Source organism: Carcharhinus amblyrhynchos, chromosome 15 (assembly GCF_965287045.1).
Source record: "Carcharhinus amblyrhynchos chromosome 15, sCarAmb.v2.hapA, whole genome shotgun sequence".
NCBI lineage: Eukaryota > Metazoa > Chordata > Chondrichthyes > Carcharhiniformes > Carcharhinidae > Carcharhinus > Carcharhinus amblyrhynchos.
In genome coordinates, this window is record NC_137338.1 from 42,227,225 (window position 1) to 42,251,000 (window position 23,776).

The following is a 23,776-nucleotide window of genomic DNA, read 5'->3' on the forward strand; positions in this document are numbered from 1 at the left end:
TCAATATAAATTCCATATGGCCGGTTGTCCAATTAAACAGGCACATCATTGCAATCTCAGAATTTGTTCCATTCTACTTTTGGCCTTGTTGATACAAGAGGTCAGGTAACAAGAGACTAAGCTCTTTCCCAGCATTGTCCTGTTAAAAGCCTGAATGACCTTGTGTTGACTGATATTTCATCTATGGTAACAGATGATATTTTACATTGACAGTTAGCATTTTATCCCCTGTGTCAGTTTGTCAATGTCTTTTCACTGGAGTTGGAGATTATCAATATCAACCAGATCTGTTAGAGAGTAGAGCTGAAGGCTGTTGGAATAAATCAATCAGGCATAAGTTTCTTCAACTGTTGATTGCCCTCTAATTTCAACCTGAAAAATTGAAGATAGCATTTAAAAAAATAAGAAATAGAATCTGGAGTAGACCATATGTCCCATAGAGCCTGCTTAGCTATTCATCATGATCATGGAAGATCTTCAACCTCAAATCCATTCTCTTGCCCATTCCCCTTGATTCCTGAGAGGCCCTTAATCTATTTCAGCCTTAAATATATTTAGTGATGGGATGCCCACAACCCTCTGTCATAGAGAATACCAAAGATTTACAACCTTTTGAGTGAAAAAATTGCTCCCCGTCTTAATTCTAAATAACCGGTCTCTTAAACTGAAACTGTGCCCCTTATTCCAGAGTTATCAGCCAGGGGAAACAACCTCCCAGTGTCGATCCTGTCAAATTCATCATGATCTTGTAAGGTTCATTTAGATCCCTTCTCATTGTTCTAAACTCCAGGGAGGATGGGTCCACTTTATCTAACCACTCGCTGTAAGACAAATCTCTCTTTCCAGAGACAAGTCTAGTGAAATTCCACTGTGCTGCCTCCAATGAAATATATCTTTCCTTAAATATGGAGACCAAAACTGTACACAGCATTCCAAGTGCAGTCTCACCAAAGCCCTGTACAGTCATAGCAAAAGTTCCTTATTCTTGTTTTCCTATCCTTTAGCAATAAAAGCTAACATGTCATTTGCCCTCCTAACCGTTTGCTGCACTTACATGACAACTTTCTCTGTTTCTTGTATGAGTCCCTCAAAATTTACAAGTTCCATGCCATTTAAACATACTCTGCTTTTCTATAAAAGCAAAATACGATGGATGTTGGACATTTGAAATAAAACATAAAATGCTGGAAAAACTTAGCCATTTAGTAACATCTGTGCAGAAAGAAGCAGAGTTAATGTTTCAACTCCGGATGATTCTTCTTCAGAGCTGAAGGTTAAAATGAATTGGGTTTTATGAGACTAAATGACAAAGGCATCATGTGCACAAGACAGAAGGGGTGATAATAAAAATATTAAAAACTAAAGCAGGTGTTAATAGTCACATGCAGATCAACTTGTCTGAATGCAAGAGAGCAAAATGAGTTAATAGCAGCATAAGGGTTGGCATTGTCTGAAAGCAAAACATGAGAAAAAGGTACAGATTAACACTAGGGGCAGGGGAAGGGAGCAGGTTAGGAAAGAAATCAAACTGGAGAACAGAGTGCATGGTCTGAGGTTGTTGACTGCAATGTTAAGTCCAAAATGATGCAAGTGGAGAGTATTCCATCACACTCCTGACTTACACCAACTGCAAGGCACAAGTTAGGGGTGCAATGGAATATTCTCCACTTGCTTGGATAAGTCCAGCTCAACAGCATCCAAGACAAAGCAATCAACCTGATTGGCAGCCCTTCCATGAACATCCACTCCCTCCACTAGCATTGCGCAGTGACAGCCATATGTACCATCTACAAGAGGCACTGCAGGAACTTACCAAGGCTCCTTAGACTGCACCTTTCAAACTCATGACCATTACCATCTACAAAGACAAGGGCAGTGGACACATGGGAACACCACCACTTGGGGGTTCTCCTTCAAGGAACTCACTATCCTAACTTGGAAATGTAACACTGTTCCTTCATGATCACCGGGTCAAAATCCTTGAACTCCCCGCTGACAGCGCTGTGGGTGCACCTACACAAAGGTTCAAAAAGGCAAATCACCACTACATTCTCAAAGGCAATTAGGAATGGGCAATAAATTCTGACCCAGCCAGCTGACCTATATGCCAGAATTAATAAAAGCAAAGTGCCTAACTGGAAGATGAGATGCTGTTCTTCCAGTTTGCGTTGAGCTTCACTGGAATGTTGTAGCAGGTCAAGGACAGAGATGTAAGCACGAGATAAAGATAGTGAATTGAAATGGTGAGCACAGGAAAGTCAGGGTCATGCTTGCGGGCTGAAGTAAGGTGTTCCACAAAGGCACTACCCTGTCTATATTTCGTTTCTCTAGCATAGAGGAGATAACATTGTGAGCAGCGAATGCAGTAGACTAAATTGAAAAAAGTGCAAGTGAATCGCTGCTATACCTGGAAGGAGGGCTTGGGGCGTTTGATGGTGAGGAGGTAAAGAGGGAGGTCTGACACCTCCTGCAATTGCATGGGAAGGTGCCATGGGTAGATGATGAGATGTTGGGGGTGATAGAGAAGTGGACCAGGGTGTCACAGAGGAACCAGTCCTTATTAAATGCTGACAGGCAAGATGAGGGGAAGATGTGTTTGGAAGTGGCATCATGCTGGAGTTGGCAGAAATGGCAGAGGCTGGTGGAGTGAAAAGCAAGGAAAAGGGGAACCCGATCATTGCTCTAGAATGGAAGGCAAAAGTATGAGAAATTACCATATCTCGGCTCAGGAAAAAGGAAGATATGTCAGAAGTGCCATTGTGGGAGGTGGAATCATTGGAATAGATACAATGACGATGGAGAAACTGGAAGAATAAGATGTTTTTATAGGAAGCAGGGTGTAAGGAGGTGGGAGTCAGTGGGCTTGTAATGAACACAGATGCGTGATTTGTTGAGTTTTTCTCTTCACTGTTTTTATTTCTGCTTTTCTATTCTGCGCACCAAAGTGAATAACCGCACACTTCTCTACACTCTACTCTCATTTGCCATCTTGTCGCCCTCTCACTCAATCATCTAGATCTTTTTGAAACTTCTTTTTCTCATTTTCTCAGTTAACATTCCCACCTAGCTTTGTATTATCAGCAACTTAGTTCAAAAGCTTTGAATCATAATCTCTGCCTTAAGCTTATTTTTCTCTTCTCTTCCACTTTTTTTTGAATGGATTTTGTTTTCTTTCTTTCCACTCGTGTCACATTCAGCTGGATACTAAGTAGGCGGATAAAAAAGGAGAGTATAGGAGGGTGAGTAGGTAGGTGGTTAGGATGTGTAGATGCTTAGTCAGGTTTGGGGGAAGTTGGGTCAGCTTGGGCATTAGTTGGATTGAGTTAGTAGGGTACTTGGGTGGTCAGTGTGGTTTCAGCACAGAGGCTAGTCAGGTCAGCTTAAAAGGGCAGTTGGGGAGGTGAGAGGGTAATCAGGTTGGGTCAGAGGTGTTGCTGGGTCGGGAGCTAGGTGGTTGAGAGGACAGTTAGGTGGTTGGGAGAGTGGTCAGAGGGGTTATTGGGTGGGTGGGTGTTGGGGTGATTGGTTAGTCAGTTGTGCAGTTAACCAGATGTTGGATTAAGTTTTAATCTATCTAACATTTCCTGGGTAACTATCTAGATAAGTAAGTCTCTCCATAGTCGAAGATGATCATAGGCTGCTCTCCCCTTTGAGGGGAGCTGGCTGGTGGTGATTGAACCTGAGGATCACCACTCCTCAGGCAAGGGGCAAGGTTGAGAAGGCGGGGCTTCATGAGTAATCTCAGCCAGTACAGGAATTGAACTGTTACTCTGCATTACTAACCAGCCGTCCAGCCAGCTGAGCTAAATTGATCCTCATCCAGGTATTTGCTGCAGAACTGCCCAAAGTCTGTGGGCCAAATTGTCGCATTTTTAAGCAGAATGTTGCAACGAGCGGGAAAAATGGCATGGAAGTCATCAGCTCCAAGGGCGGTTTCCTCGGCCTTTTTTATAGGTTAAGGGGCAGGTCCCACAACATCGTGCTGGTGAGATGGCCTCTGATTGAGTCCACCTCGCCAGAAACTTAGTTTAGGGTGCCTAAGAATGAAAAAATACAATAGAACCCCATGTAACCCCATGCCCTCCCTCCCCATGAAACTACCCACCCCTTCACGGATGTGTATGTGTGTGTGTGTGCATGTGTGCATGGATCTGCCTGTTCCATTAAGGCCTAATAATTAGATTTAAATACATTCCAATGGGAATCCCAGTATTCAATGTTGAATTCCCATTGCCTCATTGCTTTGAGACGAATACTATCAGACAGCAAATCCCACTGATGTAAACTGTGCTTTGGGATTCCTGCAGGACTTACAACTTCCACTGCTAATCCTGCCCCCACCACCCCCCTGCCCCTTGTTTTAAAATTTGTTAAATATAAACAGTTCATAAAATATAACTAATAAAAATGATTTCTTTCCCTCAAAGCAAATTTCAGAAGTACATTGGCTCTTTTCTCTTATTAATATTTAATTTCCTCAATCTTTTTTAAGGTTGGACTGATTCCTGATATAAATGAATCCAGTGGCTTAAAAACATCAGAAGATAAGATATAAGATCAAGTGTAGGCCCTTCAAGCCTGCTAGGTTCACATGCACCTGCTGCATTGTTTCTTCTTCTTGTCCAAGTTCAGCTTTTGCAAGTGTACTCAGTTTTGGTAAATTGATCTTCAAATTGCATCAAACAGTGCATCTTCAAATTGTACACAATGCAATCATGGTGCACGTTTGGTGGAGGGAGCAAATAATTAAAGTGCTGAATGGATGCTGATTTGTCCTGGAAAGTTTAAAGTGTTGTTGGAACTGCATTCATCCAGGCAAATGGAGAGTCTTCCAGCAACCTCCTGAATTGTAAATGGTGAATAAGCTGTGGGTTTACAGTTTATTTATTAGTGTTACATGTAGACACTGCAGTGAAGTTACTGTGAAAATCCCCTAGTTGCCACATTCTGGCGCCTGTTCGTGTACACTGAGGGAGAATTTAGCATGGCCAATGCAGTCAACCAGCACATCTTTCCGACAATGGGAGGAAACCGAAGCAACCATAGGAACCCAAACAAACACGTGGAAAAGATGCAGATTCCGCATAGACAGTGACCCAAGCCAGGAATCAAACCCGGGTCCCTGGTGCTGGGGCAGCAGTGCTGACCATTGTGCCACTGTGCCACCCCTAAGAAATGAATAAAGCCTGTGACATTTAGGGCTCATCCGGGATTTGAACATGTGAGCCCTTGAATCATTTTTTGACTTGAAATACCCAAAGCGAGAATCATACACCCAGAACAAAAAGGTAGCCAGAATGAAAGGTACCTGCTGCAAAATATCCACCCTCTCACCTGCTTTTGTAGCCACAATATAAATGTGGCTAGTCCAGTTAAGTTTCTGATCAATGGTAACCTCCAAAGAATCGATGGTGGTGGATTCAGCAATGGTAATGCCATTGAATATTAAGGGGAGATAATTAGTTCCAATTTAGTTGTTGGAAACGGTAAGTGCCAGGCTGTTGTGCAGTGAAAATGTTACTTTCAGCTTATCGCGCTAAGCCTGATATTTTCCAGCTGTTGTTGCATGAGAGAACGGATTGCTGCAGTATCTGAGGCATTGCAAATATAACTGAACATTGGGCAGTCATCAGCAAACCTGAATTTCTAACTTCATGAAGGAGGAAAGATTATTGATGAATGAGCTGAATATGGTTGGGCCTACCACAGGGAGCTTGTGCAGTGATGTTCTGGGACTGAGATGATTGACCTCCAACAATTACAACGACTGAGAAGGTGCCAGAGATTGGAAATAATAAGAAATCAGACTGGAGTAATGAGATTTGCTCCATTAAAAAAATATTATTGCGTTGAAGGCTTTACCACAGTGTACGATCTTGCTAAGTGATATAGACAATTGGCTTGATTGTGTGTGAGTTGCAGAGCTCGCTAATGGTCCTTTATTTTAAGAGCTGTTTCAAGTTTGTTTACATGCACATTAAGGTTGTACAGGAAAAGGCGCTTCATCAATTGAATTACAGAAGGAAACATCTACAGAGAAATGTGGGGATTAACATTTCAATGAGTAAGAATGTAATTGATTACAAACCCTACACTTGAGACAGTCTGAACCATCTAAGATTAGAAGATTCAACTCTGCGAGCTCATTCCTGCAAATTAAGATATTGTGCATTTGTTTTTTTAACAACCTTTTATTCCCAATCTGATTTCATTTCCAAAAGGAAAATAAACTTAGTGAATAGGTTCACAAAATAATTTAGACTAAGAATCACCATTCGTAGCGATGGTGATTGAACCTTTACTGCATCATTTGGCATTTCTTTATCTGCTATCTTAATCCATTTACCTTAACTCGACCCAGAGGTTTAACTACACCTGACACTGCCAGGGAAAAGGTAGCTTTGGCTTGTGAGGGTGAATCATAGTTCTTCCCAAAATACTAAAATGTGCATCAAATAAAGAATCAAAAATCAAAGTTGTCAATGTGGCAGGGCTGAATTTGCTCTTGGATAAATGTCATGTTTTCTACACTTATTCCCCTATTGTAATCTCTGAATGGGTTTGCATGCTGTTGTATTTTTTTTCCATTTTGAAACTGGCCAAATGTTGGCATCCTTACTGCTAACTAACAGATGAGATTAAACTATGCATTCAGTGTAACACTTTGGCTTCATTGGTTGGAAGGACAAAGCTACAGGCTGTGCTGTTCTTGTGTTCTCAATTTTTTGTGGAGTAGTGGAGTTTTAATTAAGCTGTGTCTTTTTGGTTTGGCATGTGATACATTCCAGTGAGTGGAGAAACTGGTCACTGTTGACCTCTTTCAGGCACTTGCCACATTAGGTTTAGAGATTGTGGTTTGCCTTTCCTTTGATGAGGGCATATTTTCTGTCAGTTTGGGATAGTGGATAGTAATGGAGCAATAGTACCAACCACCCAAAGAATGCAAGTCTAATATCCACCAGAATTATCACTCCAAAACAAAAGTCACCAGTTCCCTTTCAGACCAACTACAAGCCCACCCTACAACATTTAAGTTGGGTCCCATTGATGTAGTGAACATTCCAAACCCACTTTCCTCGACTTTTGCTAATACAAAATAAATGGTAGTATGAGTATGTTTTTTTAATTCATTCATGGGGTTTGGGTGGTACTGCCTCGGCCAGTATTTATTGCCCATTCATAGTTGCCCCTGAGAAGATGGCGGTGATTGCCTTCTTGAACTGCAGCAATTTAGCGAGGAATTTAGATGTGGTGGCAGTGACGGAGACGTGGTTAAAGGAAGGGCAGAACTGGCAGCTAAATATTCCAGGGTATAAGTGTTTTAGGCGTGACAGGGGAGGGTTGAAAAGAGGAGGGGGAGTGGCACTCTTAGTTAGGGAGCAGATCACAGCGGTGCAGAGGGAGGATAACATGGAGGGGTTGGAAATTGAGTCTTTGTGGGTGGAGTTAAGGAATAGGAAGGGGGCCATTACTATGCTAGGAGTGTACTACAGGCCACCCGACAACCCACGGGCAGTGGAAGAGGGTATATGTAGAGACATTTTGGACAAGTGTAGGAAGAACAGGGTTGTTGTAGTGGGAGATTTTAATCTCCCTGGGGTGGATTGGAAGGTGCCTAGAGCTTAGGGTTCGGACGGGGAGGAATTCATAAGATGTGTATTGGAACGATCCTCGCAGCAGTATGTAGATAGCCCGACTAGAGAGGGGGCGATACTGGATTTAGTTCTGGGAAATGAGCCAGGTCAGGTGGTTGAGGTTGCGGTAGGTGAACATGTGGCTAATAGTGACAACAACTTTGTCTACTTTAGGATACGAATGGAAAAAGATGAGTGCTGTCCTAAGGGGAGGGTGCTAAATTGGGGGAAGGCCAGATACAGCCAGATTAGGCAGGAGCTTAGGGATACAGACTGGGATAGGCTGTTGGAAGGCAAGACCATGTTAGGCATGTGGGAGTCTTTCAAGGGAAAACTGCAATGGGTGCAGGAAAGGCATGTGCCAGTTAGGAGAAAGGATGGGAAAGGTAGGATTAGGGAACTGTGGATTACTAGAGATATAGAAGACCTGGTTAGGAAGAAACTAGAGGTGTATGTCAGGTCGAAGCAGCTGGGAACGGAGAGAGCGTTGGAGGAATACAGAGAGAGTAGGAGGGATCTCAAACGGGGAGTTAGGAGGCAAAAAGGGGGCATGAAATGGCTTTGGCAGGTAGGGTTAAGGAAAAACCAAAGGCGTTTTACTCCTATGTTAGGAGCAAAAGGGTGGCTAGGGGTAAAATCGGTCCTCTCAGGGACAGACGAGGGGAATTGTGCTCAGAGTCTGAGGGAATGGGGGAGATCCTGAATGAATACTTTGCGTCGGTATTCACGAAGGAGAGGGGCTTGATGTCTGGTATGGTCATCGAGGGAGCTGTAGACCAATTGAAGGATCTATCAATTATGAGGGAAGAATGTTTGGGCTTTTAGATAGCATTAAAACTGATAAATCTCCGGGGCCCGATGGCATTTATCCTAGGCTGCTTAGGGAGGTGAGAGATGAGATTGCTGGGCCTCTGACGCAAATCTTTGTCTCTTCTTTGGACACAGGTGAGGTCCCAGAGGACTGGAGGATAGCGAACGTGGTACCGTTGTTTAAAAAGGGTAGGAGGGATAACCCGGGTAACTATAGGCTGGTGAGTTTAACGTCAGTGGTAGGCAAGTTAATGGAGAGGATTCTTAGGGATAGGACGTATGAGCACTTAGAGCATTGCGATCTGATTAGGGATACGCAGCATGGCTTTGTAAAGGGGAAGTCTTGCCTTACGAATCTGGTAGAATTTTTTGAGGAGGTGACAAAAACGGTTGACGAAGGACGAGCCATTGATGTCGTCTATATGGATTTCAGTAAGGCGTTTGACAAAGTCCCTCATGGTAGGTTGGTCAAAAAGATTAAGGCTCGTGGGATACATGGCCAGGTATCTAGATGGGTTGAGAACTGGCTTGCAAAGAGGAGACAGAGAGTAGTAGTGGAGGGGTCCTAGTCACTAGTGGTGTGCCACAGGGCTCAGTGCTGGGACCTATTCTCTTTGTAGTGTATATAAATGACTTGGAAGAGGGAGCAAGTGGTGTGATCAGCAAATTTGCTGATGACACCAAGATGGCTGGATTGGCAGGCAGTGAGGAGCAGTGTCGGGCAATACAACAGGATATTGATAGGCTGGTTGATTGGGCAGATACATGGCAAATGGAGTTTAATCCGGATACATGTGAGGTGATGCATTTTGGCCGGAATAATGTAGGGGGGAGTTATATGATAAAGGGTAAGCCAGTAAGGAGTATAGAGTCGCAGCGAGACCTGGGGGTGCAAGTGCACAAGTCTTTGAAGGTGGCAGTGCAAGTGGAGAGTGTGGTGAAGAAAGCCTATGGTATGTTAGCCTTTATAGGAAGGGGTATAGAATATAAGAGCTGGAGTCTAATGTTGCAGTTGTACAGAACGTTGGTTAGGCCGCATTTAGAGTACTGCGTCCAGTTCTGGTTGCCTTACTACCGGAAGGACGTGGAGACTCTGGAGAGAGTTCAGAGGAGGTTTACCAGGACGTTGCCTGGTATGGAAGGACTGGGTTATGAGGAAAGATTGAAAAAATTGGGGCTCTTTTCCCTTGAAAGATGGCGACTGAGGGGGGATCTAATAGAGGTATATAAGATTATGAAGGGTATAGATAGAGTAAACAGAGGTAAGCTATTTCCTATGATAGAGACATACAGTACGAGGGGCCATGGCTTAAGGTGAGGGGGAGAGGTACAACACAGATATTAGAGGGAGGTTTTTCACACAGAGGGTAGTGGGGGTATGGAATGCTCTGCCAAGTAAGGTGGTGGAGGCAAGCACGCTAGAGTTGTTTAAGGGTAACTTAGACAGGCACATGGGTGGGTTGGAGATGGGTGGATATAGGAGATTGTTTTAAATAAGATTCATTAGCATTGCAGCGTCCCTGGTAAGGTAATTGGATATTTACCTTATTCAAGTCTCTGAAGGTGGCAACACAGGTGGAGAAGGTTGCAAAGAAAGCTTATGGAATGCTAGCCTTTATAGGAAGGGGTATAGAGTATAAGAGCTGCCGTCTAATGCTTCAGTTGTACAGAACGTTGGTTAGACCGCATTTGGAGTACTGCGTCCAGTTCTGGTCACCTTACTACCGGAAGGACGTGGAGACCCTGGAGAGGGTGCAGAGGAGGTTTACCAGGATGCTGCCTGGCATGGAAGGACTGAGTTACGAGGAAAGATTGGGAAAACTGGGGCTCTTCTCCTTAGAAAGACGGAGATAAAGGGGGGAGCTGATAGAGGTGTATAAAATAAAGGGTATAGATAGAGTAAACAGTGGCAGGCTTTTCCCTAGATTGGAGACAGCTATCACGAGAGGTCACGATCTAAGGGTGAGGGGGGAGAAGTATAATTTGGATGTGAGAGGAAGGTTTTTCACGCAGAGGGTCGTGGGGGTATGGAATGTGCTACCAAGTAAGGTGGTGGAGGCAGGCACGTTGGACTTGTTTAAGGTTTACTTAGATAGACACATGAGCGAAACAGGGAAGGAGGGTTACAGTAGACGGTATTAAAAAGGGTCAGAGCCTCGGGACAACACCGGAAATGTAGTATTACATGTTAATATTTTGTCTCTTTTAATCCACAGGTGTCGGTCCACCTTGTTGTCAAACAAGGGGCATGCACACGGTGGGTCGTGCGTGGGCTGCTCTTGGAGGTTTCGAGAGTGGCCTAGTATTTCGTGTCGTTGTGTGTGCTTAATCCTGGACCGCTAGACGGGCACCACAACAGCTCGGTGACTAGCACTGCTAGCTGTGCAGATACATGGATTTGGGCCTGTGTCTGTGGGAGTTTGCGCATTCTCCCTGTGGTTGCATAGGTTTCCTCCGGGCGCTCCGGTTTCCTCCCACACCCCAAAGGTGTGCTCTTAGGCTGATTGGTGTACCAAATTGACCCTACACTATTCTCCCCTGACTCTGGCTACAATAGAGGTACCATTCACATACACACGGGGCAAGGTAGGTGTAGGAAAATGCTTTGTTAAAATGGCAGCACGGGCTTGATGGGCCGAAGGGCCTGTTTCCCATGCCGGGTTGTTCTTTGTTCTTTGTATATGGTATGATAATAATGTTTTTTCTCTTTTCATTCACAGGTTTTAAGTCGGTCCACCTTGTTGTCCAATGAGGGGCATACAGGCAATGGGTCGTACTGGGGCTGATCTTGGTTGTTCGACATTGGCCTAGTGCTTCATGTCGTTAGTGTGTGCCTAAACTGGACCAGATACTGGGCAAGACGACAGCTCAGTGACTATCGCTGATTGCTGTGCAGACACATGGATTTGGGCCGGTGTCTGTGGGAGTTTGTGCATTCTCCCCGTGCTTGCGTGGGTTTCCTCCAGGTGCTCCGGTTTCCACCCACACCCCAAAGATGTGCTGTTAGGCAGATTGGCAGTAATAAATTGTCCCTAAATTAGTTTCCCTCAATGTGGATGGCCATAAAACAATAGATAAGGGTCATGGGTGGAGGGGGGACTGGTAATGTTAAAATGGCAGCGCGGGTTCATTGGGCCGAAGGGCCTGTTTCCCGGTTTGTTTTTGTTCTTGTAATCCTTGTGTTGTAAGAACACCCTCAGTGCTGTTAGGGAGGGAATTTCAGAATTTTAACCCAGTGACAGTGAAGCAATGATATTCCAAGTCAGGATGGTGAATGGCTTGAAGGCATCTTCCAGGTGATGGCATTCCCATGCATTTGCTGCTTTTGACCTTCTAGGTGTTAAGGGTTATGGGTGTGAAAGATTGTGTCAGACGGCCTTGGTGAGTTGCTAGCTTTCTTATTTCATTATAAATGTTTAAATTTAATTCCACTGCATTGTTACTTCACAATGGTGCCACATTAACTTTGTTACTTACAATGTTTGTAATAGCACAGACTATTTACTTACCCCAGCACCTCCCCCACTCCTTGCAAAATGTTCCTTGCTTTCCTCCAGAGTTGGTGATGCTCTAGATGGCAATGGGTTTGGAAGGTGCCGTTGAAGGAGTTTTGGTGCTTTGGTGAATTCCTGCAGTGTCTCTTGTAGTGGTACATACCGTGGCCACTATGCATTAGTGGTGGAGGGATGTTTGTGAATGGGGTGCAAATCAAGTGGACTGCTTTGTCCTGGATGGCGTCCAGCTTTTGTGTCATTGGAGCTGCACCCAACCAGGCAAGTGGAGACCATTCCATCACGCTCCTGATTTGTGCGTTGTAGGTGGTAGACATACTTTGGGGAATCACGAGGCGAGGTATATGCAACAAAATTCCTAGCTCCTGACTTGCTCTTGTTTGTCCATGTTTGAACCAAGGCTTTGAAGGGATCAGGAACTGAATGATCCTGTTGGAACCCAAATTGAGTGTCTATGAACAGGTTATTGCAAAGCAAGTGCTGCTTAATTGCACAGTTGATGACCCCTTCAATCAGTCTCTTTACTGGTGATTGAGATCAGACTGATGGGGTGATACTTGAATGGGTTGTATTTTTCATCTTTATGTATACATACCTGTGCAATTTTTGCCTTGCTTGATAGTTGCCACTGTTTAAGCTGTACTGAACAATTTAGTTAGGGACTTGGCAGGTTCTGGAACACAAGTCTTCAATATTTTCGCCGGTGTTATGTTTCAGGTTGGAAACTCCACAATGTTTTATGAAGCCCGCCTGGATCATAAGTTCTACACCTTGAATTTGGCAAGGAGAAGTATGAGATGTTTCACTTCAGGTAGGATTCAAATAATCCACTCGGAAACTTTCATCAAACAAGGTTTATTTAAGAATGTAGTTAACATGTATGGAAAGAAAATTAGCAGTAACTTTTATCAATTACAAACAAAAACAAAACATAAGAACATAAGAACATAAGAAATAGGAGCAGGAGTAGGCCATCTGGCCCTTCGAGCCTGCCCCGCCATTCAATAAGATCATGGCTGATCTGTCGTGGCTCAGTTCCACTTTCCCGCCCTCTCCCCATAACCCTTAATCCCTTCTCTTATCAAAAACCCATCAACCCGCTTCTTAAAAATATTTAGCGAGGCAGCCTCCACCACTTCAACGGGCAGAGAATTCCAGAGATTCACCACCCTTTGAGTGAAGAAGTTCCTCCTCAACTCCGTTCTGAACCGCCCCCCCTTTATCTTGAGGCTGTGCCCCCTAGTCCTACTGTCTTTTTTGAGCGGGAAGAGTCTTTCCACCTCTATCCTATCCATCCCATTCATCATCTTATACGTCTCAATGAGATCTCCCCTCATTCTTCTAAACTCTAACGAGTACAAGCCTAGTTTATTCAGCCTCTCCTCATAGCTCAACCCCCTCAACTCCGGTATCAGCCTAGTAAACCTCCTCTGCACTCCCTCCAAGGCCAAAATATCCTTGCGCAGGTGCGGCGCCCAAAACTGCACACAGTACTCCAGCTGCGGCCTCACCAATGCCCTATACAGCTGCAGCAAGACCTCCCTACTTTTATATTCAATCCCCCTCGCTATGAAGGCCAGCATCCCATTCGCCTTCCTGACCACCTGCTGCACCTGCAGGCTGGGTTTTTGCGACTCATGCACCCCGAGGTCCCTCTGCACCGTCGCCTGCTGCAGTTTTTCGCCACGTAAGTAATAGTCCTTCCTACCATTCTTCCTACCAAAGTGGACCACCTCACACTTGCCAACATTAAATTCCATTTGCCATTTCCTGGCCCATTCGCCCAGCCTATCTAGATCCTTCTGCAGACTCTCCACACCCTCCGCACAATTTGCCTTTCCCCCAATCTTGGTGTCATCAGCAAATTTCGACACCCTACACTCGGTTCCCTCCTCCAGATCATCTATATAAATGGTAAATAGCTGAGGCCCCAGCACAACCACAGCAATTCATAATCCCTAACAAAAATATCTAAGACGTTCCAATCAAAACCAAACTTCTGTCAAACAAAATCCTTTTCACAGGTTTAACACAGAAAGACTAATGTTCACACAATCCAGGAACTGAGTTCTTTAGATGAATGCTGCAGTCCTCTCTGAACACTTCCCAGACCAGGGAAACTCTCTGGTCAAGCCACCAGCAGCAGATTTTCTACTCCAGGAAGGCTTTCAGCTAAACCAGCAAAACCTCCCAAAACCTTGGTGGGGGGTTGGGGGGAGAGGCACACACTTCTTTCCACCTTGATGTTCCTTCTAAAACTAAAATCTGCAACACAGAATTGAAACTGAAAGATCTCCTGCCACCTGAATGCCAATTAGTTTTTCCTCCTGACAACTAATTCCAAAAGTAAAATTAAACAACTGCCTTTTAAGCCACTTAAGGAGCAATAAAAGGACTCATCGTAGACAACCCGGTGCCACAGTGAGAGCAAAGAGCTACAGAGAACATGATTTTACAAAATCTCTTAAAGGTCCATAACATCACATAAGAATATTGTCAGGGTCCATGGTCTTTGCTGTGTCCAGTGCCTTCAGCTGTTTTTTGATGTTGGGTAGGGCAAATTGAATTGGTTAAAGACTGTCATCTGTGATAATGGGGACCTCCAGAAGAGTGGGAATAATGTGAAAATAATCCCTGATGCATGCATTGATTAGACCATGTTTTGTTTTTGCGCTGCAACTGAAGGTTAACTCTGAATTGTCACTGTTAGCCTAGTTCAGGCAGAATTAATTTCCTGCCCACCCAAACGGCAAAATGAAATCCCATCCCATAAAAATGAAGAGAATGAGGAAGAGGCTAGATTAGAGGAATTCAGAGTCAGAGATCACAGGAGATAATTGTTTCTTGCATGTTTAGATACCCACCAATAGAGTTGACAAACCAAAAAGGCCTTACTTGGAACACACTGCGCATCACTGCAGTTTGCCATTGGAAATAGGAGAAATACATGTTTGGAGCTGAATTCCCCTCACTCAGGAGAATAGCTTTGGATCCTTGCAGGCTGCATCTAGAGACTGTTGCATGTTCATTAGGCAGCTGCTCAGCAGGCTGTGCTATTCATATTCTTCCCAATTTAATTAGACATACAAGAAGATACTTATCCAATCATGTAGGAGGAATCGAAAGCAAAATACTGGAAATCTGAAATAAAAAACATAAAATGCCTGAAATACTCAGCAGGTCTGGCAGCATCCATGGAGAGGAAAACAGAGTTCACGTGTTTCAGATGGATAATGTTTCATTGGAGTCATGGATCTGGGGAAATGCCAGTTTTATATGGTGACCCACATTACTCTCCACTGACTCCAATGGAAGGAGAAATTAGACTGGGTTTCAAATCAGTTTTACACCTGATCCCAACACATGGCTTAGGATAAAATGGTCTCCATTAAACTATACACCTCAGTCATGACACGGGAGCACTCCCGGTGTGCAAGCTCAATGTTTTAGTTTTCTACACTGCTGGCTCACTAACAATAGTAAGGACCATGCCCAGTGAAAGGCTTATAAATTATTACATCAGGTTTGTAGCTCGGGGAATAATGGAGTTCTAGGACTGATAGTCCTGACAAGTTAATTTTGTGACATGACATTTTTAAAATACTTGAAAAATGTGAGTAATAAGAATGCCTTGTTTAAATTTACAGCGTGGTGTATAACATATTTAGATCCACAAAGTGTGCATAGTGGAGTCTTTATCGCAGGTCTGGCAATGCATGAGCTGACGGCTATAAAAATGACATGAAGCAGGAAAAGAATATGACTGATTTTACTCGAATGATTTATCTGCTGGTGATGAAAAATAACTATGCCCTCAGCAGATTTTACTTAAGCTTTAATGGTGGAAGAATGGCTGCGTGCATGACCTCAATTGTTTAATAAGAAAACACAATATTTAAACAAAGTATGATATTTTCATTTCTACACCAGAGTGCTGTGATTATTTGCCCCGAATGGAATTTGATCCCATCCCTAATAATGGTGTCCTAGTACCATTTTATGAGGCATATTTGGTGCATGTGTGATCAAGATGAATGGAACAGTGCCGGAAAATATCAAACATCCCCCGTCTGTCACATAAAGGTCAGATGCAAAATAAAGCCACGCTACGCCAATAAATGTTGCCTAACATCTGTGGAAGAGAAAATAATTAATTGCATTGTACAAAATGCCATCAGTGTTTACAAAACTGCACAGAGGACCATTCAGCACAAATTCAGAACCAAAATAAGAAAGCTATTGGAATCTTTGAAGAGACAGTGAAATCATTAGACTATAGGTCTATCCAGTTGCAAAGTTTTTCCTTGATTTTAGAAGGCATTTGATAATATCCCTCACCTAAGACATTTACAGAAGATAATGGATGCATTTTAAGCAAGAAAGGGTGTATTTACACTAAAGGTGTAGCAAAGTAGTTTCACTTTGTATCAACATTAGGCTTATAGTGTAAATCTGAACTGACTGTGAAGCAAGTGGACTACACTTCCGCTTAATATCAGACTGATCTCTGCTTCTGGATTCAGAATACATTCATGTATTAACTCCAGTAACGTTACTGTATTGTCAGTGCATCCTTAAATTACAGGAGCCAACAGTAAATTAGGTAAAGGGTTTGAAAACTGATAACATAATTGGAAGTAATACGGTGCTGCCTTTTATCCCATCTCTACACCTAGGCACACGTCAGGTGAAGCGCTCAGCATGACCTGATCCTGACCATATTTTCAAGGTCAAATTATAACTCAGGCCCAAGTGCAACCAGCCCACCATTAGGATTTTCCCTCTAAAAACGAATATATGTTGCAGCTTCTGTGACTTCTGGGCATGGTCCAAAATCAACTGTCAGAATGCCTCTCTTCCCTAACCTACTGCTTCTGAACTACAAGAACTTTTGCAAGGAGCTGTTCAAATGGCATAAAGCCCAATTTTCTTCAAAGAGGCAGAGAAGGTGGATCTATTACTGCTTTCTTTTGGTCAACTCTACTTTTGTTTGTCGATGCTGTAGGCTTAAGCATTTTGACACTCCCTTTAATTGAGAAGAAATCCAGAAACCTCTGGGAAACATTTAGGGAGGAATTTTCCAGCCACACTCGCCTCAAGACTGGAAAATCCTGCCTGAGGTCAATGGACCTTTGCATAGTCCACACCCCATCCCCCATCCACCCACTATGATTCCTGCAGTGGGAGGACAGGAAAATTCCATCCTTATAATTTATATCGCTTTCCTGAAACATTTTGCCACAATATACAACACTTAAATATATTTGCATCAAATGTCATCTGCCATGTATCTGTAAAGACAAAGTGCACTTTTAAAAACACTTTCAGGCCAGGGCCTGGGTTGGTGCTTTTAGAGCATTGTAAGAAGTTTACTGGTTTCTGGGAATGTGTTGCACTTCTTTTGCTTGCTTCCCACACATTTCTACCAGCCCCATGTCAAAGCAACCCCAAACAGTGGGTACAAATGCCCAGTGTTCCTAAATCCTAGCAATTGCCTCTTAGCACTCTCAGATAACATAAATCTGATCCTCAGTACTTCAAGCTCTGTGATCTCCTCCAGTGTTGCCAACTGCACACATCCAAACCATTTCATCCACTTCTCACACACCTCACCACCCCCCCCCCCACCCTCATGTCTGCAATGCTCTAGGTTCTGTCAACCTCACCAATACTGTTTCAATGTTGCCAGATTCTGGTCTATCCCTTCCGTTCCCCTCATCTCCTCCAGCACTGCTACTGTATTTCATTATTATCATTGCCTCATGTTAACAAATTCCTCCTTACCCCTGTCCTAACTTTAAGGATTTCCCACAGTACTCGATAAATACCACTGTGTCAAGTATTCCATGCTGTGGGACTCCGTATCTTCAAAGCAGACAAACCCAAATGCCTACTCCCAGACTCTGTGCTATCATACCCTGTAGCTAACTCACAAAGGAACAGATAAGTCTTCCATGAGCACAATAACCCACAATGGGTGGAATTTAGTGCAGGCCAATGGAGCAGGCATGATGGTCATTAGGCCCATCGAACTATGCAGGAGCCCGAGTGTCTGACACCTAGTGGCAGGAAATAGGTCCCACATTAAGTAAGCAACAGGAAGGGGGTCAATGCAGGAAAAGCACACATCAATGACAAGAAAGCAATTAGGCTCATTTATGAGCTACTTAAATCCAATTATCCCCCTATCCATCAGGACTTAACGGTGGCTCAGAAATGAAATTAGATTTGCACCTGTCTCCCATCCATACCTGTAGAAAGCCACCCAGAAAATATTGGGCAGGATTTTACAGCCTCACTCATCCCGAATCCCACCCAAGGTCAACAGACCTTCCCATGGCCCGCCCCTCATCTGCTCCAATTCCCATGGCAGGCGGGGCGGTAAAATTCCGGCCATCGTCTCAGTTGCCAGCAGTCTATGGTCTCAGTTGCCGACATTCCCTCATTCACAGCCATTCAGTGCCCTATCAAAGCACCTGGTATTTGGATGAGGTGCCCACTAAAATTTCCTCCCTGTCCTTGCATCCGGCCCTCTCCCCATTTCTCCGAGTGGTCTGTTACACCTCTCTACAGGCACCCTCCCAGCCCACCTGTCCCCAGCAATCCAGGTACAATCCCTTGTGAAGGTACCAGTACATTACCAGTAACAGCCACCTCTCCCAGTGACTGCTGGCAACACTTAGAAGCAGGATTCCCAGCCTACTGGGGCCTTAATCAGATGTGAGACCTGGGGTTGTCCAACTAAATACCTGTTTACCTGAGAATTGAATCAGGCCTCCGGTTGAATTGTGACACAGAGTTCCCATTGTTTCTCCTACAACCACAGTTAAATCCAAGGCAACATGTGTGGTTATTTACAATGAGAGTGATTTTATCTCCAACCAGTGCTGCAACATTTAATGGTCTAACAACCAAAACAAAGAGAAAAAAATGAGAATCTCAGTAAAATCTGGAACTGAACTCAGTTGTCCAGTCGAAATATTTAACATTTTATCACCAGGAACTTAATTGTAACTATTACTTTTATTTCTGCATGTAACTGAAAAATAGCACTATTGATAGGTACGAGAACAGAATAATTTGCACATCTTCACCATCAATTTGGGCAGCACCTAAATTATTGCTAAAGAGCCATTGTTATGATTGTTCAAATCTAAACTTTTCACAGGTTAACATTCCTACTGGGAGCAGTTTTACTTTGAGTGACATTGTGTTGCTGCGCTAATAACTTAGCTGATAGTGCCACTGCTGCGGTGCCACACTCCCTGAGGCTCTTGTCTTTGCTATTACTGTATTGCTGTGAAGAACAGGTGGATACCCACTGGTAAAGCCATTCCAGCTGCTTAGTCTGCCTGGATATGGCAGGGCTGCAGGATGATAACGGGAGTCTGTTAAATTTGGAGTGCACCGAGGCTAATTCACTGGGTCAGTATTGAATTAATCTCAGCAAGAAAAGTTCAGATACGCTTTAATTCTTGTCGTTCTTCAGGAATCTGTTACTCAATGTAAGGGTGATCTATGCACTGAAATATTTGGATGTAAATTGGACCCATGCATTATTTGCAAAAGTCATATGAGCTGGTCTTCTGTATGGCAGTCTGGCCTGCATCTTGGAGTTAATAATTGAGGAAAATTGTTATGTTTCTGTATAAAAGTGGCATAAATCAGCTCTGCGCAACATTTCTCAGAAAGCAAAAGACTCAATAGCAGACTTTTGCCATAGTTACACTGAAACTTTCCAGGGAATGATGTGCTGATGCTTCCATTCATCGTATAATCCATGCTCTGAATACAAGTTTGGGATCTGATTTGAGGACTTATCCACCATTTCTGAACCTCCAGGCCCATGAAATTCAAGTCTGACAAACCAGGAAGTGAGAAACACAATCACACTGCAATTGAGTTCTCCGGATTTCCTTTGCATGAGTTGTCAGCTACTCGTGTTCATGGATTAAACAATCCAAGACCAGCCATTGCCCATTCAATACTGTAGAATAAAGGGGCTGATTAGTCACGTACAGCACATCATTTGAAAGTTTGTTCCATACAGTGCCACAATGATGTGATTAGAACACTTCTTCAGTTTTGCGTATTTCCTTAGATGTGGGAAGAATTTTCCACAAAAAATGACAAAAGTCACAATTTTACCAGTCATTCAAGCAATGCACCCACTGCAACAAAGTTGGAGAATTTGGCGCTCAGCTAAATCTCCGTTCACTGCAGCAGGATGAGAAAATCCCGCCGGCATGAATGGCCATAACATTAAACTGCCAAAGTGTCATTGCCAGCAAGAAAATTGCTGCGACTCCTGGTAATCTGGATCACAGTCTTCAGGCACTCTGAAGACCCTTTATTCCCCATGTAAAAAATGGGATGCCTGAGATGCAAAGCATCTAATTTGTTCACTCATGTTGGGGGGGGGGGGTCATCTGAGCACTTCCATCAAGGGGCTGCTGCATTTAAACAGCTCCACAGCACACATTCAAGCCAGGATGATGGCAGCTAGAAGGCCAGCTCCCAGATTCTCAGAGAAGGCCCTCACTCAACTACTGGATGCCGGGGTGGAGAAGTGGGCCATAATCTACCCGCATGTTGGCAGGAGGCCCTCTGGCAAGGTCACCAATGCAGCCTGGGAGACAATGGCAGCACTGGTCAGTTCCAGCAGTCTGACCAAGAAGATGGAGCTCAATGCAGAAAAAAGATGAATAGCCTCCTATGATCAGCAAGGCTAAGTGTCCCCTGCCTGCCCTTTGCATTTGACCCTTCCCTCGCATTGAACCCACATGCTGTTCCAAGCACCTGACCTCCCAGCATCATCCTCATATCCCCCGGCACTTCTCATCAGAACCCCTTTCTGCTTAGGCACATTCAAAGATTCATCTAGAACCTCAGTAATTATATTGAAATATATTCAAATCATATTCTTGCCCTCTCTGCACATGAATCTGATCCCATCATCAGAGAGGGCTTGGGAACATCACGATCAGAAATTTTGCCTGTGCAAATCCCGCTTCTGGCCTCACTCTCGATTTTGCATCCACGGCGTGATTTGAGCCTCCGACTAACAGACTCATAAAATTGTGCCCATAATGTGGAATTTACAGGCCAAATTCAAAACAGTATTCCAATGCCTCACCTTTAATATTTTTTCTGTCTTAAATCTGCATTCCATTTGTTGTTTGGAGGAGGAGGAAGAGGTGGAGATGACCAGCCAGCCGTTACTGGGGAGGGGGACCAGCAGGAGGGGGAGGAAGAGGAGGAGGAGGAAGATGAGGAAGAACACCAACCAGGCACTGGAGAGCTGGCAGCCCAAAAGAGGCATCGCTTCTCGGCCTTTTGGCTAAGATCAAGTGTAGTATCAACATGCTGCACTTGGTTGAAGTCATTAGGTTACATCTCAGCTTCATTTGAAGCAATTTTTTCAAGCAGCATCTCGGCCTTTTGGCTAAGATGCAAATTAGATTGAGCCTTGGAGGTGGAGCTACACCTACTCCAATCAGCTTGGATCATGTAGGTCAAGCCCAAGACAGGTGGTGAGCCCTGTCTTGTCAGCTTGGATCAGGAATGTCCCAACTTGTTGGGACTCTGAATTGGCTTTAATTTGACTTGATTGGATTGGAATAAAGTAAACAAAAAAAAAGCGTGGGCAGCAAGGGAGGCCCTGATCACCAGGCAGTTCACTTGCTAGGGGCTTGTGTCTGTGGGTTCCATCCACCTCATTCCCCAAATTCCTTCTATATTCAGCTCATTGTCACACCAGAGTGGTGGGCCTGGGTACGCCGTGTTAGTGAGTTTTTTTAGCAGACAGGAGGGTGATAGCGACTCGCTAAGTACCGTTATGATGACATCCTGGAGCAAACCAGTCTGACTCCTGCCTGAGCTCCACATGGGTATGGGGTCTGAAACGCCCATATAGGGCCCTGGGTGGATGGGTGGAGAACGGGAGGGAATCAGTCGTGAGGTCTGGGGAACCAATGTCTTCCTTTTCTCAGTGACACAGCACTGAGGGGCCTCCCAACTGACATCAACATGAAGCATCCCTCCGGCGATCAGCAATGGAAGAGAATTCATAATCGAGACAGGTGGGTGGTGAAAAAGACACTTATTTTCATTCAAGCTATTTAAATAAGATGTTCTAAAGTCCCTCAGCTGTGACCCGCTGTGACTGAGCCATGGCCCTGTGGGGCTCTGCTGTGGCCTGCTGTGACTCGGCCATCACTTGGAGACTGCCACTCATGGTGAGGATCTCCTGTCCCAGGCTTTCCACTGCAGACACCACCCTTGCATTGTTGGCCTGGGGAGCACACAAGACAGGCAATAGCTGGGCCACCTGAAAGGTTTGAGAGTCCTCCTAGCAGCCTCGCAGTCGGTCCAATGTGGCCATCAGCCCCTCCTGCATTCCCTGGCTCTGTTGCTGCATTTCCAGCAGTTGAGGGAGAAGTGATCTCAGAGGCCCAGCGTGTAGCCTGGGGCTAGCTGAGTCTTTGCCTCAGGCAGGCCTCCGCATGCCAAAGGCCTCAGACATTCCTTACTCCACCTGATATATATTAACATAAGTGTCGTGCTCACCAGAGAGTGACCCAGAAGCCTCACCACTAACTGAACCCACCAATGTGTCAGTATCTGGAATGCTGAGTTGTGAGGTGGCAGCTGACGACAAAACGGTGCCACCCTCGGAGGTCCCTTCACCCATATCCTCCGAGCTATCTGGATCAGGAGGGGTGGAAGCTGTAGCCAGGGCCTGTAGTCCAGAAGGCCCCAGGGCATCCAAATATGTTCGTGCAACACAAGACAAAAAGTTAAGTGCAAGGGAGGAAGAGGAATCCAGGATGCCAAAAACATGATTCACATTTATCCATTGAACATAGAACAAAAAACCAAGAAAATTACATCACCGGAAGAGCCCTTTGGCCTTCCAAGGCTGTAGCGACCAGACTGCCCAACTGATTTGTAACCCTCTACCTTTCCGGGGACCATATGCCTCTATTCCCATCCCATTCACATCCCTTAAAGATCACTATCGTATCTGCATTCACGAGCTCCCCCGACAACGAGTTCCAGGCACCCACCACCCTCTCAGTGCAAATAAACATGCCTCGTATATTTCCTTGAAACCTTACTCCTCACACCTGAAACTCGTGCCTTGAGAAGTTGCCTCAAAGTGAGTGGAGGAATGACAGGTACTCACGCCTTGAAGGCAGCCCGACCATGCTGTTGCTGACAGCCCACATCTCCCCTTCTCTGGAGAGCTCTAGCACCCGCTCCTCAAAGCAGGTGAGGAGGTCTGGCTCACCACCTCCTGTCTTTGTCCTCTCGCAGGTGTTGCGCTCGGTCTTCTCCTCTGGGGAGAAAAGGAGCCATGGAAGAAATGGTGGCATGGCTCCTGCAAAGTATCAGGTGGTGGTGCTTAGAGGGTAAGCACAGTGGGGTTCCTTGGGGGGAAAGGAAGGAGGTGCTTGGCGGTCAGGAGCTGGAAGCATGCAGGATGCCAGGGATGGGAGGATCTGGGGGAGATTTGGGGAAAGATGCAAAATGGGGTTCAGCACTCACCCTTGCTACAAGGATGAGGTCGTTGACATTTTTCCAGCACTGCTTTCTGATTCAGGAGACCGCTGCCCTGACAACTTCCTTCCAGGCCATATTTCCATCAGTCCCCAGGTCTACGTCCTCCTGGGGGAAGAGGATGCCCTGCCTCGCCTCTGCTGCATCCAGTAGCCTCTCTAGGTCACCCTCAGAGAATGGGGGAACTGGTCATGCACACATTTTGTGCAGGAATGCCTGCCTGCATGTCCATTCTTGATGGAGCTGTCCCTCATTAGG

The 23,776-nt window shown here is 44.8% G+C and overlaps 1 non-coding gene across 1 annotated transcript; it reads left to right on the forward strand.

Annotated features, from left to right (window-relative positions):
* Nucleotides 1–21,276: 21,276 nt before the first annotated feature.
* Nucleotides 21,277–21,468, forward strand: LOC145353534 (U2 spliceosomal RNA). The gene has a single exon (XR_013888712.1). It is a non-coding gene; the product is annotated as a U2 spliceosomal RNA (small nuclear RNA).
* Nucleotides 21,469–23,776: the final 2,308 nt, after the last annotated feature.